At 42.5% G+C, this 15,636-nt stretch overlaps 1 long non-coding RNA gene and 1 pseudogene across 1 annotated transcript; both read left to right on the forward strand.

Moving 5' to 3' along the window:
* LOC138157652 (NHP2-like protein 1 pseudogene) overlaps positions 1-15,636 on the forward strand; it is a 332,446-nt pseudogene that overhangs the window by 95,772 nt on the left and 221,038 nt on the right.
* LOC138157819 (uncharacterized) lies at positions 7,749-14,726 on the forward strand. The gene is made up of 3 exons (XR_011167464.1): positions 7,749-7,808; positions 10,269-10,349; positions 14,264-14,726. It is a non-coding gene; the product is annotated as an uncharacterized lncRNA (long non-coding RNA).

Here is a 15,636-nt window from a genome sequence, read left to right on the forward strand (position 1 = left end):
TCTCTCTCTCTCTCTCTCTCTCTCTCTCTCTCTCTCCCCTCTCCCCTCCCTCTCCTTTCCTCTCTTTTTTCTCCATGGTAACGATGTTTAATGAAAATTGATCAATGTCAGCACATGTGTCCAAGTTCTCAAATTTTGTTTCAAGAACAGCTTTACTTTTGTTTTGCATAAAACATGCCCAGGCCGAAGGCAAGGTGCTTTAATGAAACCAATGTTTTGGGTATGGCTCCTGCCCCAACACTACAAAGATGGGTTCTTCCTCTTAGATGTGATATCTGAAGAAATGCTCTCTACCTCAGCTCACAGTGAGAGATGCTGCCTTTCTCCAAGCAAAGCTCCAGCAAATAGAGCAAGGTGGAACCATGGATCTAGAGATACTGACTGGTCTTAGAATCAAGAAAATATGAATTCAAATTCCAGCACAGACATTTACCAGCTATGTGACCTTGGGTAAGTCATTTTGCCTCTGTGTACCTCAGTTTCTTCCTCTGTAAAATGGGAACAAAAATAATACGTTCACCTTGCAGGGTTATTATGAGGATAAAAATTAGGTCACAAAGAAAAGTACTGTGCAAACCATAAAGCGCTGTACAGCTTCTAAATCTCAACATTATTTACATTGTCATAGTTGATTTTAGTGATTAGTTCTGTTTAGAAAAGATTTTTCTTGATCAACTTTGGGATCACATATCTTGAGCAAGTGACTTGGGTGAAACAAAGAGAATTGGCTGAGGAGATTTAGGTTATTCAATTAAAAATCAAAATAATTTGGCAATTTGGGTGAATTCACATAAATTCAATTCAACCAACATTTTTGAGGCCCTAGATAATGTGACAAGATCTGTACTAGACACTGGAGAAACAAAGGCCAAAAAAGCCATTATCTTGTTCTGGAGAAGCTTACATTTGATGGTCAAAAATTTCATTTCAAAAGAAAAGAGTGGTTTTATACCTAAAGGTAAAGCAAGTGATCAATGAGCTGATTTTTAGAAGTATTATTTCAACAGAATCACAGAATTTTAAATTCAAAAAAATATTTTCCTTTGGCAGTTTGATGGAACAGAAACTAGGAGTGCAGCCTATGGAAAGGAAGGGAGGTTTGAGAATAGCCTGCCTTCTAATCAATTATTGTGAAAGAAATTATGAAAGATAAAATTCTGAGCATGATCCATGTATTAGCAAAACTAGCAATGGCCAATAAAGGGGGTCGGTGGCCTCTCAATGATCAAAGACCGCAACTAGGGTCTGACAGTGATCTTTATAATGATTAATAAGATGACAGGGTGTGACATCAACCACACTGGCATACTCAGGATGGATGCTAGTGCAGGTTATTTTATCCACTTTACTAGGAAATACTTTTCCAAAAGGTGTCAATAGTCTTCTTTTAATTCCATTCACTAGTTCAGGAGAAGGGTCAGCACCTGGAACTTCAGAGAAATAACGACCAACAGACAAGACTTCTGATTTCCTGAGAAATTAACACAGATTAACAAACAGATCCAAGTGTCTGACCAAGGCAATACATACATAGCTAGCAGAAAAAGAAGCATCAACATTTGCATTTTCAAAGCTGGGGTGGGTGCTCCTTAACAGTTGGCCAGAGTCTCATCTGGTTAAATCTGAAGAACACTCTAAGCAAAATGCTAACTTCAGAGTATAAATACCATTTTTAAAACCAGAGGGCATCACAACCCTCATGACTCAGTGCCTAATTAAAAATTATCTAAATGTGTGAAAGTCTTCCTACAAGCAAGCCTCCCCTGAGCAAGCTTTCCTTAACATGCTCCAAGTGAAGCCTATTAATGGGTGGGGAAGAGCTTATATCCCATTAACATTAAACAGGGCAAAATCTTGAGCACCACATCTATGCCTTCTTCTAATTGACTAGAAAATCAAATGCTCTCACATCAGCTTGATATTACATTTGGACCTCCCTTTCTGCAACTCCCTCAACCAAAAACAAGACGTGATTTAGGGAACTTGGGTGTTGTAACAAAATCTTGGTTTAAATAATTTTGAATTTTAGTTTAAACAAATTTCTCCAGAATATGGGTGAGGGATGATTTTAGAAAGGTGTATGTCGGGCGGCCAGGTGACTCAGCGAGTAAGAGCACCGGCTCCAGTGTTGGAATGACCTGGAGATAGAATCCTTGGCTCAGACACTTAGCACCCACCCAGAAATAACTGGCCGTGTAACCTTGAGCAAGTTACTTAACCCCTTTGATTGCTTTGAAAAAAAAAAAAGAAAGGTGTATGTCAATGTCAAAAGACAAAAGTCAAGGTACAAGTCACAAGAATAGAATCATGACCCAAGTGGCCTGAATTTACGTGAGCAAACTTGCAAAGTAAAGAACAGTGAGGAAGGATATTAACTCTAGGTTAACTCAACAAAATAGAATTAAATATCAATTTTTCAATTTCACACAACCAATCAATTAGAAAATAAATAATACATACCTACTATATGCCAGGGTTTGAGCTAAGTCCTGGGAATAAAAAGACAGAAACAAAACAGTTCCTTGCTCTCTGGAAGCTTGCATTCTCCAAAGGAAGAAGATATGAATACATTGAAGTAAAGGCAAAGTAATGTCTATGGATTGGAGCAGCTGGAGAGATGGGGAAAGTCTTTATGCAAAAGGACTGAGTTTTACTGAAGTAAGCATACAGGGACCTCATAAAAACATTGAGTAAAACCACAGATTGGTTGAGATTTATGTCAGAGAAGTAATAATTGTATTGATAAAAATTATGGATTCCTTTTTTTTTTTTGGCCTTTTGGAGGACAATTGGGGTTAAGTGACTTGCCTAAAGTCACATGGCTAGTAAGTATGTCAACTGGCTGAGGCCAGATTTGAACTTGAGTCCTCCTGACACCAGGGATGATGCTGTATTCACTGCACCATGTAGTCACCCCCAAATTATGGATTCTTTATGTCATTAACTCAAGGGCTGTGTTTCTACAAAAAAAAATATTGATTATTAGTGTTGGAGATAGTAGTAATAATAATATTGTGCAAATATTACCATTATTATAGCAAAATATGCTTCTTAGCACAAGTGGTACCCTCAACAGTAATGGGGAAGTGGGGCAGGGGCGTTGTTAGGGGAAGACATAGCGAGTTCTACTTTTGCCATATTTAGTTTAATTATATACGGAACCCCTGCTTTCAGATATCTGAAAGGACATCGTGTATGCCTGCTTGAAGGGCAGTAGACGAGTTAGGTCAGGATCAGTCCATTTGAAAATTATTAGCATAAGGTATGTAACTAAATCAATCAAAGTTGATGAGATCGCCAAGTGAAATCATATGGAAGAAGAACATAACAGGGCCCAGACAGAACCTTCTGTGTCACCTATAGTTAGTATTGGATGATAACCCAGAAGACGAGGTTAAGATGGAATCTCCAACAGGTAGGAGGAGAACCAGAAGGGAACAGTGTCTGAAAATTTGGTGAGAGGAGTTTAAAGGAAGAGGGAGTGATCACTATCAGGAAAGGCTGCAGAGAGGGCAAAGAGGCTGAAGACTGAGAAAAGGTCATTAGATTTGACAACCAAGAGATTACTGGAACTATTTTCTTCAAAGTCACCAATTATGGTGGAATGAATGTGCCAGCTTGAAGGTGTCTAACTCTGGCAGTAATGATGACGATGGTAATGGTGGTGGGGAAAGTTCATCATTTTCAGTCACGTTCTACTAGCAAAATGAGCCATTGGAGTGTGTGAATGTGTGTGTGTGTGTGTGTGAGTGTGTATGTTACATCTGAAAATTTCACCTTTGTCTAGTGATTAAAGCTGCCAAGGTTTTTACTTTCCAATAAACCCGTGAGGAAGGTGGTACAAGTTTTATTCTCCCCATTTGACAGATAAAGAAACTGAGTATTTGAGAAGCAAATTGTGGACAACTGCTGATTAGTCTCTGGGCTGGATTCAGACCAAGGCCCCTGAGTCCTGCCCCTTGGGGTTTTTTTCCATAGTTCTAATGAGAACTGTCAAGTTATGATCTTGAGGAAACAGACACACAGATCTCTGCTTATTCCAATGGCGGCATGGGTTTAAGAAGCAGACCAACTTCTGCGCTGTGCCCCAGAGCTCTTAAAATAGGAATTTTTTGTGGGGGATTTCATCTGTTGTGCTGGAGAAGAAAAAAAAACAAAAGCCAGATGGGCAACTGAGGTGGGAGAGGTTCATCCTGACATTTTGGGAATGGTGGGGCAGATGGAAAAACCATAATAACTGCTCACTGTGACAGCTTCAGGGGTTTTATCTTCCTCTGCAAGGAGACTGTTGGAAAAATACTCAGCAAGGAGCAATGTCACAGGCTTTGGGCTAGTCAGCCTTCAGAGGAGATGGAGACAGGAGCCAGCTGTCTGGAATGTTGGAGGGGGAGTCTGGATTCTACCCTTCTCCCAACAATAACACTGGAATCTGACCTGAGTTGATTTAAGTAACTTTCATCTTAGAGTATCCAAGATTTTACCAGGGCGGGGAAGCGGAGGGGGGGCATCCTCCTGTAAAAATCTCAATCTCTCCAATTTAGTAAGCTATTTTAGAGAGTTACTGCAATCAAACAATATATCTCCATATAGCCAATCTGCTAACACGCTTCTGGCTTTTCTGAGTCTCCCCCTCTTGGGAACTTCACAGTCTGGGCATCCACTTGTTAGGTGTGTCATAATAGGGATTGATTCCTCTTTGGTTTGTGAGTCAGATTAAATGTCCACTGAGGAGCTCCCAACCATCTACCCCAAGGTTCTCTAAAGAACTATGGCTACCATGCAATGGAAAGGCTGCAGACCTGAGCATCATTGGGTCAGCAGAAACAATCTATCCCTAGATGTGGACTCCAAGTCTTCCCAGCTTGGCTGGCTGTAAGGGTTATGGGATTTAAAGATCTTCCATGCCCCATTGTACTTGCTGACGTAGCAGGAAGGGGCGGAGAAAGAGGAAGCGGAAGCCAAGCTAGAGTTCCTGCAGTGGCTAGCAGAGGCAGCGGCGGCGGCAGCGCGAAGCCCTTTTTGAGTCAGCTAGAATTTCTGCTAAGGACTCCTGCTGAAGACTGCCAGGGGCCAGAGCTGCTGGGAGGACGCTTCCTGGACACTGGGTGGTTGCTGTGAGTGGGGAGAGGAGGACCTTTGCCTGAGGTAGCCTGTTCTGTTTTAAAGGCTTGAGAATGTGGGTGCTTTCTACTTTATCTACCTGTGCCAATTTCATAACTACTCTGATGGCTTTCACTTTCTGGTTTTGGGACTCAGTCTTTTGGTATTTTAATAAATTTTCTAGTTTATTCCCCCATATGGCAAGCATGATGTATTTTGTGATGGATAATTATATCAGAATATCTGTAATTTCCATAGGCATTGTGAATATGGCATTGCTGATACACTGGCCTAGGAAGAGCTTGGACCACACTGACACAGAACTGTCTGTACCCACAGTCACCTCCATTTCATCAGAGGTTTGTCTAAAAATGTTTACTATAAAAATACAAAACAAAACTGTTATTAGGAACAACACCTTCTCTAGAAGTAATGTACGAAATAGATCAACCTATAAAACCTTCATGGGAGACTAGAATGTGTGGAATTTTAGACTGAGATTCACAAGGGTCCAGTTAGTCCAACCCTTCATTGTACAGAAAAGGAACTGAGACGCTGTCACTTGCTTGAGCTGATATAGCTTTTAAAGGCTGGAGACAGGATTTGAACCCAGATTTTTTGACTCCAAGTTCCTGTCATTCATTGCTCTGGATAGTCTACTCTTCCACAGTATGAGAGCTAGAAGAGTCCTGGTAGACATGTTGTTAACCCCACACCAAGGGAATCTCCACTACTGCCTACCCACAAGTGGTTGCTCAGCCTCACTGTGCAGACCTCGGAAGGAGGGGGGGCCCACAGTCCCTTAAAGCTAATATTCTACTTTTGGACAGCTTTACCTGCCAGAAGGGTGACTCAAGCCGCAATGTGGCCTTTTGTAATTATCGCCCAGGGTCCGTGGTTCTGTTCTTCAGTGCCAAACAGGACAAGCATGACTCCTCTGCCAGATCACAGCTCCCCCGCCCCCACCCGAAGCTGTGTGCCATGGCTAAATATGCGAAGTTCCTTTAACAAATACTCAAGGACCTCACCGTACTTCTGCCATCCCTTATTGCCTTATGCAGGGAAGCTGGCACTGAATGCTTGAAGGCTGGGCACCTGGCGGGTCAGTCAAAAAGTATTACTGAGGATTATTCAAGGATTTGGCTCAGAATGTGATCTTTTCTGCCAAGAGGCCCATTGCTTCTCTCTCTGTCTTTCTCTCTCTATCTATCTGTCTCTCTCTCCTCTCTCTGGTTCTCTCTCTCCTCTCTATGTCTCCTCTGTCCTCTCTGTCTCTGTCTGTCTGTCTCTGTCTCTCCATCTCTGTCTCTCTCTCTGTCTCCGTCTCTCCCTCTCTCTCTCTCTTTGTCTCTCTGTCTGTCTCTCTGTCTCTCTCTCTGTCCTTATCTCCCCCTCATTAGCAAAGAGATCTCTTTAATTAGCCAGTGTGAGAAAGTTTAAAAAAAATATTGAGCCATAAGGAACTCAGGTTCAGATGCTGTACCCATCTGACTTTTTAATTTAGTTTTTGTTTTTTTATCTTATTTTTTCTCAAATGCTTTATTAACTTCTGATTTACATCATTCATTTCTGCCAGATTTTGAGTTACAAAATTTTCCCCTTTTTCCCCTACCCACCACCCCAAATTAACAGTCCCACAGGATATACCCTACTCCAATCTTCTCTCTCCCATATTTTCTCCCATAACCCCTTCGACTTTTCCAGTAGGGCATGGTGGATCTCTATGCCCCAGTGTCTATATATCTTATTTTGCAATTATATGTAAAATAGTTCCAATATTATATATATATACATATATATATATATATATATATATATATATTTAAACATTTGATTTTAAAACTTTGAATTCCAAATCCATTCCCTTTCTCTATTGTCTCCCACCCTTACTTGGAAGATAAGCAATTCATTATAGGTTGTACATGTGTAGCTATGCAAAACATTTCCATAGTGGATATATTGTAAAATACTGACTATATTTCCCTCCCTCCTATCCCACCACTCACTTGTTCTGTTCTCTCCTTTGATCCTGTCCCTTTTCAAAAGTGGGTGCTTCCAACTTCACTCCCCCCCAACCCTGCCCTCTCTACCATCATCCCCCCTCTTATCCCCTTCCCCCATAATCTCCTGTAGGGTGAGATACTCTATTTAGTGTGTATGTATTCAATGAGAAGAGGGTTTTGCCTTTTTGCCTTTCTGTTCTTCCCCTCTATTGTAACCATTTTCCCTTGCCTCTTCTATATGACATAGTTTAACCCATTCTGTCTCTCCCCATATCCTGTCGTTATATTCTTTTCTCACCTCTTAATTTCACCTTTTAAGTATGATCCCTTCCTATTAAATTGGTCCTGTGCCCTCTATCTATATCAGTAAACATAGGTACACACATTCACATATGTATTCAGATGCCCATATACCTTCCTATGTGTGTGTGTGTGTATTTCTATTCCCTTCAACTATTTTCATACTGACAAAAGTTTCATCAGTTACAATTATTGTTTTTCCATGTAGGAATGTAAATAGTTCAACTTTGGTAAGTCCCTTATGGTTTATTTTCCCTGTTTACCTTCTCATGCTTTTCTTGCTTCTTGTATCTGAATGTCAAATTTTCTATTCAACTCTGTTTTTTTCAGCAAGAATGCTTGAAAGTCCTCTACTCCACTGAATGACCATATTTTCCCCTGAAACATGATGCTCAGTTTTGCTGGGTAGGTGATTCTTGGTTTTAATCCCAGTTCGTTTGGCTTCCAGAATATCATATTCCAAGCCCTTCCATCCCTCACTGTAGAAGCTGCCAGATCCTGTATTATCCTGATTCTGTTTCCATAATATTCAAACTGTTTCTTCCTGGCTACTTGTAATATTCTCTCCTTGAGCTGGAATTCTGGGAATCCTGGCTATAATATTCCTAGGAGTTTTCTTTTTGTAATCTTTTTTAGGAGGTGATCAGTGGATTCTTTCAACCTTATTTTGAGCTCTGGTTCTAAAACATCAGAGAAGTTTTCCTTGATAATTTCTTGGAGGATGATTTCTAGGTTCTTTCTTTGATTATGGCTTTCAGGTAGTCCAATAATTTTTAAATTATCTCTCCTGTACCTATTTTCCAGGTCAGTCGTTTTCCCAATGAAATATTTCACATTGCCTTCTATTCTTTCATTTGTTTGGATCTGTTTAACAGCATCTTGGTTTCTCATAAAGTCACTAGCTTCCATTTCCTCCACTCTAATTCTGAAGGTATGATTCTCTTCAGTGAGCTTTTGAGATTCTTTTTCCATCTGGAAAATGTTGGCTTTTTAAGGCATTCTGCTCCTCATTGCCTTTTTAAGACCCTTTGGCCATTTTAGTTAGTCTATTTTTAAGGTGTTATTTTCCTCAGTTAGGCTGTTGACTCTCATTTCGTAATTTTCTTGCATCGTTCTCATTTCTCTTCCCAGTTTTTCCTCCACTTCTCTTATTTGCTTCTTAAGATCCTCTGTGGCCTGTAACCTCGTATTTTCCTTTGAGGCTTTTGGTGCAGGAGTTGTGACTTCACTATCTTCCTCCTGTTCCATGCTTTGATCCTTTTTGTCACCAAAATTGGAGTGTAAAGTTGGGTGCTCTATTTATATTGTTTCCTTTACCTGCTCATGGCACCATACAGTCACTTGACCGCTGGGCTTTTTGCCACAGAAGGACTCTGCCACCAGACAGGGGAGCTTCAGTCCCAAACGCTGGTATTTTCACAGCTGCCAGAGGTATTAATTGGGTACCCTCTCTGAAGCCTCCACATGCTCTGGCAAGCTGGTCACACACCCCAGGACCTCCACCCTGAGCCACAATCCAAATCTAAGCAGGTTAAGGCAAGAGAGATTTCCCCTCAGAGTGGTCTCTTGGTCCCCCTACAGTCTGCAGGCCAGGAGCCGAAGCTGTCACTTGGTGGGGGCTGAGTCATGGCCCTCAGTGGCTTCTCGCCCTGGGGGGCAAAAGCGATACTCCCAGCTACTAGGTGCCCAATTCTACACTGCACTGACCTCTCACTTTGTTGATAATTCTGTTGTTGATAATTCTGGATATGGCCACAGCTGTTGCTGCTCTGGAGTCCCTCTGGCCAGAGGCTGGTCAGAGCTGCCATGGGGCTAAAGCCCCAGCACGGGGCTGGGCTTGGCTCCCAGAGCACTATGCTGGCTGACTCCTGCCGGGCTGTCCTCAGAAGGAGGTTAGCTTCTCTGTGTCATTCTGTGGGCTCTGTAGCTGCAAAGTTTGTTCAGAGTCCCCTTTTTACATGAATTGGGAGAGGTGGAAGCTGGAGCCCCATGGAAGTCCTGCTGCTACTCCGCCATGTTGACTCCACCCACGACTTTTTGTTTTTTAAGACTAGATCTCCCTATCTAGCACAGGCTGGAAGGGGCTACTGCCAGGCCTGTACTCACTCAGATCAGCACAACAGTTTCACCTGCTCGATTTCTATCCTGTTCTGATTCTGCCTTCCCTAGGAAGTTGGGTTCCTCCTGCCATCTTCCTAGGGGCTCACCATAGTGATAATGCTTAATCAATTGAATGAGAGTTTGAGAGGACATTAATGGCCATGGTTGAATCCATTCGTTTTACCAAAGAGGAAAATGAGGCACAGAGAGGCTGTGACCTCTCCAGGGACACATAACTAATATGACTCAAGATTGCTGAATTTATAGCCAGATCTTTGTCATTCACAGTCCACTGTGACATGCTACCTCAATTACTCCATCTAGAAACTAGCGATAATAATAGCTCCATCCTAATTATTTGTGTGAGTGTGTGTGTATGTGTGTGTGTGTGTGTGTGAATCAGACAGAGACACAGAGGGAGACTGAGAGAGACAGAGACTCAAAGAAGAGAATAAAAATAGCTAACCACTATTATCTGCTTAAATGATTATATGATCTTCTACTTTACATTTTACAAAATCTTTTATAGATGTTATTTCATTTGAGTCTCAAGACAAGCTTCTTGTATTGCTAATATTATCCCCATTTTATTGAGGAGAAAATTGAGGTCCACAGAGATTAAATGACCTGACTTGGGAACACACACCTAGATGGAGTCATGCTCCCCTTCTCTGACTCAGCTTCAGGGCTTCCTTTTTCTACCTCCCACAATTGTTCTAATAACGTACAAAAAGGTCTTCACTGACTTTACTGTTTGTTTTCCAGATGTCAGATACAGGAGGTTGATAGGCCTCTAATGATGATGATGATGATGATGCTCGTGGTGGTGATGATGAAGATGACACTGTAAGCTGGCCCAACACTGACAGCTGGGCTTATCAGCATGAGCTTCAGACACGTCATTTTGGTCTTTTGTGTCCTTTGAATCTCCCCTGTGGAGGCAGGAAGCTCCGGCTGATATTTCATGTTTTTCTGCTTGCCCAAGTTCCTAGTGTCCAGTTGTTTGGGGCAGGGCTTCTCTGGTAGCATTTACCTCTACACTAATGTTACATTGACTCACTAAGTGGTTCTGTAAGGAAGACAAGATCCCAGAGGGATTAATGCCAGTGCCCCTGTAAGCAAGAGGTAGCTGGTGTGTTTTGAGTGCATTAGGTATGAGACTGCTGGGACCTAATGGCAATATCCCAGCTTTTCACCCTTGCCTCCTGATGGGCTCTATTCACACTAGCTCCAATCTGCTCACATGCTGTGGGCACCAGGGATAGATCTTCTCATTAAGTTAACCTCCTTTGGTACAATCCAGTTGGAGGCCTATGGAGTCTCAGTGATTAATTGGCACCAGGAGCTCATTACTATTCTCTCCATCTACTCTATTCTCCTTGCTGCTCTGCTACTTTCCTTTTTTTTTTTCCTCTGTTGGAGCTGCTCTTATTTCCCCCTTTAAGTGAGTTAAACCCTGGTATGTGCAGTTGCCAATGACTCAAGACAGGCAGCTTTGGCATGATTTAAGGCTTGGTGGTCTGGAAACAGGCCACAGGAAGTACACAAGGGTGTTTGATTTTTAGCCTTAAGCTACTGCCAGGGACTCTAGAGCTCATTAGATAAGAGGTTGAAGATATCCCCAGTACATCATGGGTGGTTCAAAGCATCTTTCCCTCTTTGACCATCATCTTTGTGCCCAGGTTGGCATTCTGACTTACACTTCCATTCACGTCACAGTGCATGGATTTGTATCCCAAACACTGACACCGTCCTCCCTCAGCCCCCACACTGCAGTTGTTCTGGACAAGACTGTCATCTCCCCATTCTCAGGACCCTTATATTTAATTTCTTCACTTAGGGTTCCTGAGTGGACTGCTTTGGCTTTCACCAGAACTCCCATCTCATGCTGCCATTCCCACACACACACACATGCACACACACACACACAAATACAGAAGTCTGTGCTTGACATTCAAAGCCCTTTGTAACCTGTGCCTTTCTCTCCTTTCCAGTTTTCTCACAGTTGCTCCCCAACATGTCCTCGCCAGTTTAGGAGCACTGCCTTCCTGCCTATTTCAGAAACAGGATGCTTAATTTCTCAGCTCTGGGCATTTTTTCTGACTGTCCCTCATGGTTAGAAAGCTCTGCCTCCTCAATTCCACCTTCTGACTTCTCTGATATTCTTTATTTACCACCTTCTGCAGGAAGCCTCCCCCAGACTCTTCTCATGGCTAATTTCTCTGTCTAATGCTTTTCCTCTGTTAACTATTTACCCCTGATGCCGTACATAGTGTGTTTGGTTGTATCTGTTTACATTTTGTCTCCTCCATTAGATATTAAGCTCTTTGAGATCAGAGAGTGCCTTTGGCCTCTTTATGTCCCCAGGACTTAGCACAGTGACTGCCACATATTAGATGCTTAAATATTCATTGAGGGATTGGAACAAAGCATTTGAATTTATACTGCTCTCTATGGCACTCCTTCCTCTCTCTCCATTTTTGTTCTCTTCCTTTTCATATAGCCCCTAAAGTAGCATGTGGTGAATGATCATTTGTACCAGGGCCCCATCATCCTAGGGGAGGGAGATGCTTCCTGCAGTGCTTCTGTCCTCGCCCCCCAAAAGATTCTATTGCACGTATTGCTCTGCCAGATCCCTGGCCCCCATCAGTCCCGGCGGAGCCGGAATTATCCTTCAGTTCTTCCTCACTTCCAGCCCCTCATCACACACACAGACACATGCAAAGCTTCCGCCATGAAAAAAACCATCATCTTTTCTTTGATCTCGAGCAGCAGTACGCCATGTCTTTGTTCTGCTAATAGTTCAGCAGATGACATGATGATGATCGTTCCTAGCCAAAGGCACATAGTCTGAAGTGAATGTCTGGGATTCCTGGGGTACAAGGCTCCAGAAGGCTTTGTTCTTTGGGATGTCCCAATGAAGCCTCGTAGAGGCTGACAGGAGAGGGACAGATGACTGGGAGGTCATGCGACTGATTTCTAACCAAAGATAACAGAATCGAAACTTACATGTAAACATTCATTCTTTCAAAAAGCATTTCCAAAGTGTGCCTGGCACTTTACCAAACATACAGAGACAAAATGGATGCCCCCTCTTCCCCCAGGGAGCTTACATTCTATTGGACTTTTAGCCTACAAAGGAAGCTCCCATTACACCGAGATAGATTCCAAACCTTCCCCCAGTATTCCTCCTTCAATGGCTCATTGAGGCATGGATCTCTGTGGCCCTGCACAGTGAAAGGCTTTAGCAGGCATGAATTGTATTAGGTCCTTCCAGCCTGGAATGCCATCTTCCAATGTGGGCCCAGCAAAGGACTACACATTTGTTTTCTAAGGACAAGTCTGAGTGAATGTACAGAGCTCATCACCAGGCTGCTTCAGAGGACATGATTCCTTCTGTGGCTGCCCATGAATGACTATCCTCATGTTAATCAATCATTTATTTGACACATTTATTAAGCAACTACTACATGCCTGGCACTATGTTAAGCAATGGGGATGCAAAAACGGGCAAAAAACAGTCCCTGCCCTCCTGGAGCTTACAATCCAATGAGGGAGAACAGGGGAAAGACATGCAAACAAATGTATAGAAACAAGTTAAATGCAGGACAAATGAGAAAAAGCACTGCAATGAGGAGGGGCCAGGGAAGGCTTCCTAGAGAAGGTGGGATTGTAAGTGGGATTTAAATGAAGTCAGGGAGGTGAGGCAACAAAGAATTCCAGAACTGGGGGACAGTCAAAAATGGCCAGAAGCCAAGAGATAGAAGGTCTGGTTCCTGTAACATCCGGGAGGTCAGTGTGACTATGAAGGAGGAATGTTGATCTGAGTCAGTGAAGGGAACACCCACTAACACAATCATGAAGCATTAAACTATTGAGTTAGTAAGAACTAAAAGTTCATTTATACCACAATTGTTTGGAATTTGGAGAACATTTTCCCAAGGAAAGAATGTGGTAAAAGGTTGGTTGGGTCCTAGTTAAGTTTATGACAAATAGCACAATCTGCCTTCTCATCAGTGTGGGTATGCCCTTCATCCATGATTATATCAAGGCCAGCACATTTTAGAACAGCTCCTTGCTAGGTGCTGGGGCTCAACAATCAGCCATCTGGAAGTCAACCTGCTGGTGACAATCTTGTGATTTATCTAGACTGATCACTGGATTTGCATCATCACTACAGTAGGCAGGATAGATCAGGTGATTTATGACTTTCCCCTATACTATAAGAAAGCCAATACTAATTCTGGTTTTGCAGACAAGGGAAACTGAGTTTAACATAGGTCGAATGAGTTGATTTAGGTCACAAAATGAGCAACTGACTAGGGTAAGATTGAAACTGAGAACTTTCTGACTGGATGCTTTAGTCACCTGAGAACAAACTGGCCTATATAAGATAAGAAATGGGAACAGTTCAATGCCCTCACTCCATCCTCCCCTTCTCTCTCCCTCCCTCCCTCTCTTTCTCTCCCTCTGTGTCTTTCTGTCTGTCTGTCTGTCTCTCTCTCTCTCTCACACACACACACACACACAAACACATACACACAGACATACTCATACTTGGAGACTCCCCAAGTGATTTACAGCTCCAGAGAAGGCTCTCAGGGTGTCTTTCCAGTCCTTTAATCTAGATTCTGCCCTGAAGAGGTGAGATATCCTCCCCTGTTTATGGCCACTGGCCACTGGCCCAATGGCTTGATATTCTCCCCTGGAAGGAACATGTGTCTCTATTGCTTTAAAGACCTTCTCCTCACCTTCCACAGATTTTCCCCTAGTGCTGTAAACAGAGGTTGATGGTATGACCAGAAAGAAGACCACATGTTCCTCCCTGATGCAGTCAATCCTACTGCCGTCAGTCAAAGGTGCTGCCCTGGCTACAAGGCAGGATGAGATCAGTCTTCCTGCTTACTGTTTTGTCCTCAATAGTCTATCACTTCAGTTGCAGAAAAGTCAACCATACATTGGCCAAAGCATACCCAGAAACAGGGACTGCATATTTTAGGCAAATCATTCTCTGATGGGCTTCTCTTGTATCCTGTTGATTCATGGGAACTAAAGAGTGCAGGTGGGGAGGAGGAAAGACATTGACTTTGACCCTGTATTTGAGAGGGGTGAGTTGGTGAAGTCTCCAAAGAACCCATTCCTCGGCCACCCTGGACTATCACAACAACCTCCTAACTTCTCCTCTCCAGCCCGTGCTGCACAGAACTGCCAAATGAACATTCCTAATCCAGAAGCCTGACTTCATCACTCCCCTGATCACAAATCTTCAGTCTCCCCTGCCAGTTCGCAGATAAAACGCCAATGTATTCACCTGGCTCCAGTCTCCCTTTCCTGATTTATTTTCCAGTGTTTACCATCGTGTTCTATTGGTCACATTGGCTGACTTGGGTGTCTTTTCCCTCCTCTGCTTTAGCTAGGCTCTCTCCATACCTGACACACATTCTCCCCCAACAAGCACTCTTGTAATGCTTGGTTTCCCTCAAGGCTCCCTTCAGGTTTCACTTCCTCATTCCTGATCGTCTCTACTCTAGATTTTAGTTTCCTTTCCCTCCATTCATTTATTGGTCTCTATATTTTGTCTGCCAGCTCACAACCCATTTTCTGCCAGAGCCCTTCCCTGACTCCCAGTCCCCCAATATCAATGCCTTCTCCTCTGAGACGTTCTTCTGTCTGTTCTCTGTCTCTCTGGGAGGTACCTAGTTACTTACATGGTATCTCCTTGAACTGCAAGCTCCCTATGGGCAGGGACTATTTATTACTTTGCTTTGGATACCCAGCATTTAGCACAGAGTTTGGCATATAGTAGACACTTATAAATGTTTATTTTTTCCATTGATTGGTTGGTTAATTGAAACCATCTGATATATTAATCTAAACTGAAATGTCAAAAACAAAACAGAACAGTGGATGAAGAATAGTTTTCTTTTTTATTTCCTATTAATTTTATTCATTTTCAATTTACATAGAAAAATAGAAAAAAGAACATTTCTGTGTACATAGAACATGGAGTAGTCAATATAAAACCATGGATTTCAAATTTCCATTTTTACTTTAAAAAACCTATGTAATAAATACTACACATTGTTTTCAAAGCTACCCAGGTAAAGAGGGCTACAATTAAACATAAAATTAT

Source organism: Petaurus breviceps, unplaced genomic scaffold (genome assembly GCF_028583685.1).
Source record: "Petaurus breviceps papuanus isolate PSGF00001 unplaced genomic scaffold, PetGlider_PUasm1.0 173, whole genome shotgun sequence".
Classification (NCBI taxonomy): Eukaryota; Metazoa; Chordata; class Mammalia; order Diprotodontia; family Petauridae; genus Petaurus; species Petaurus breviceps.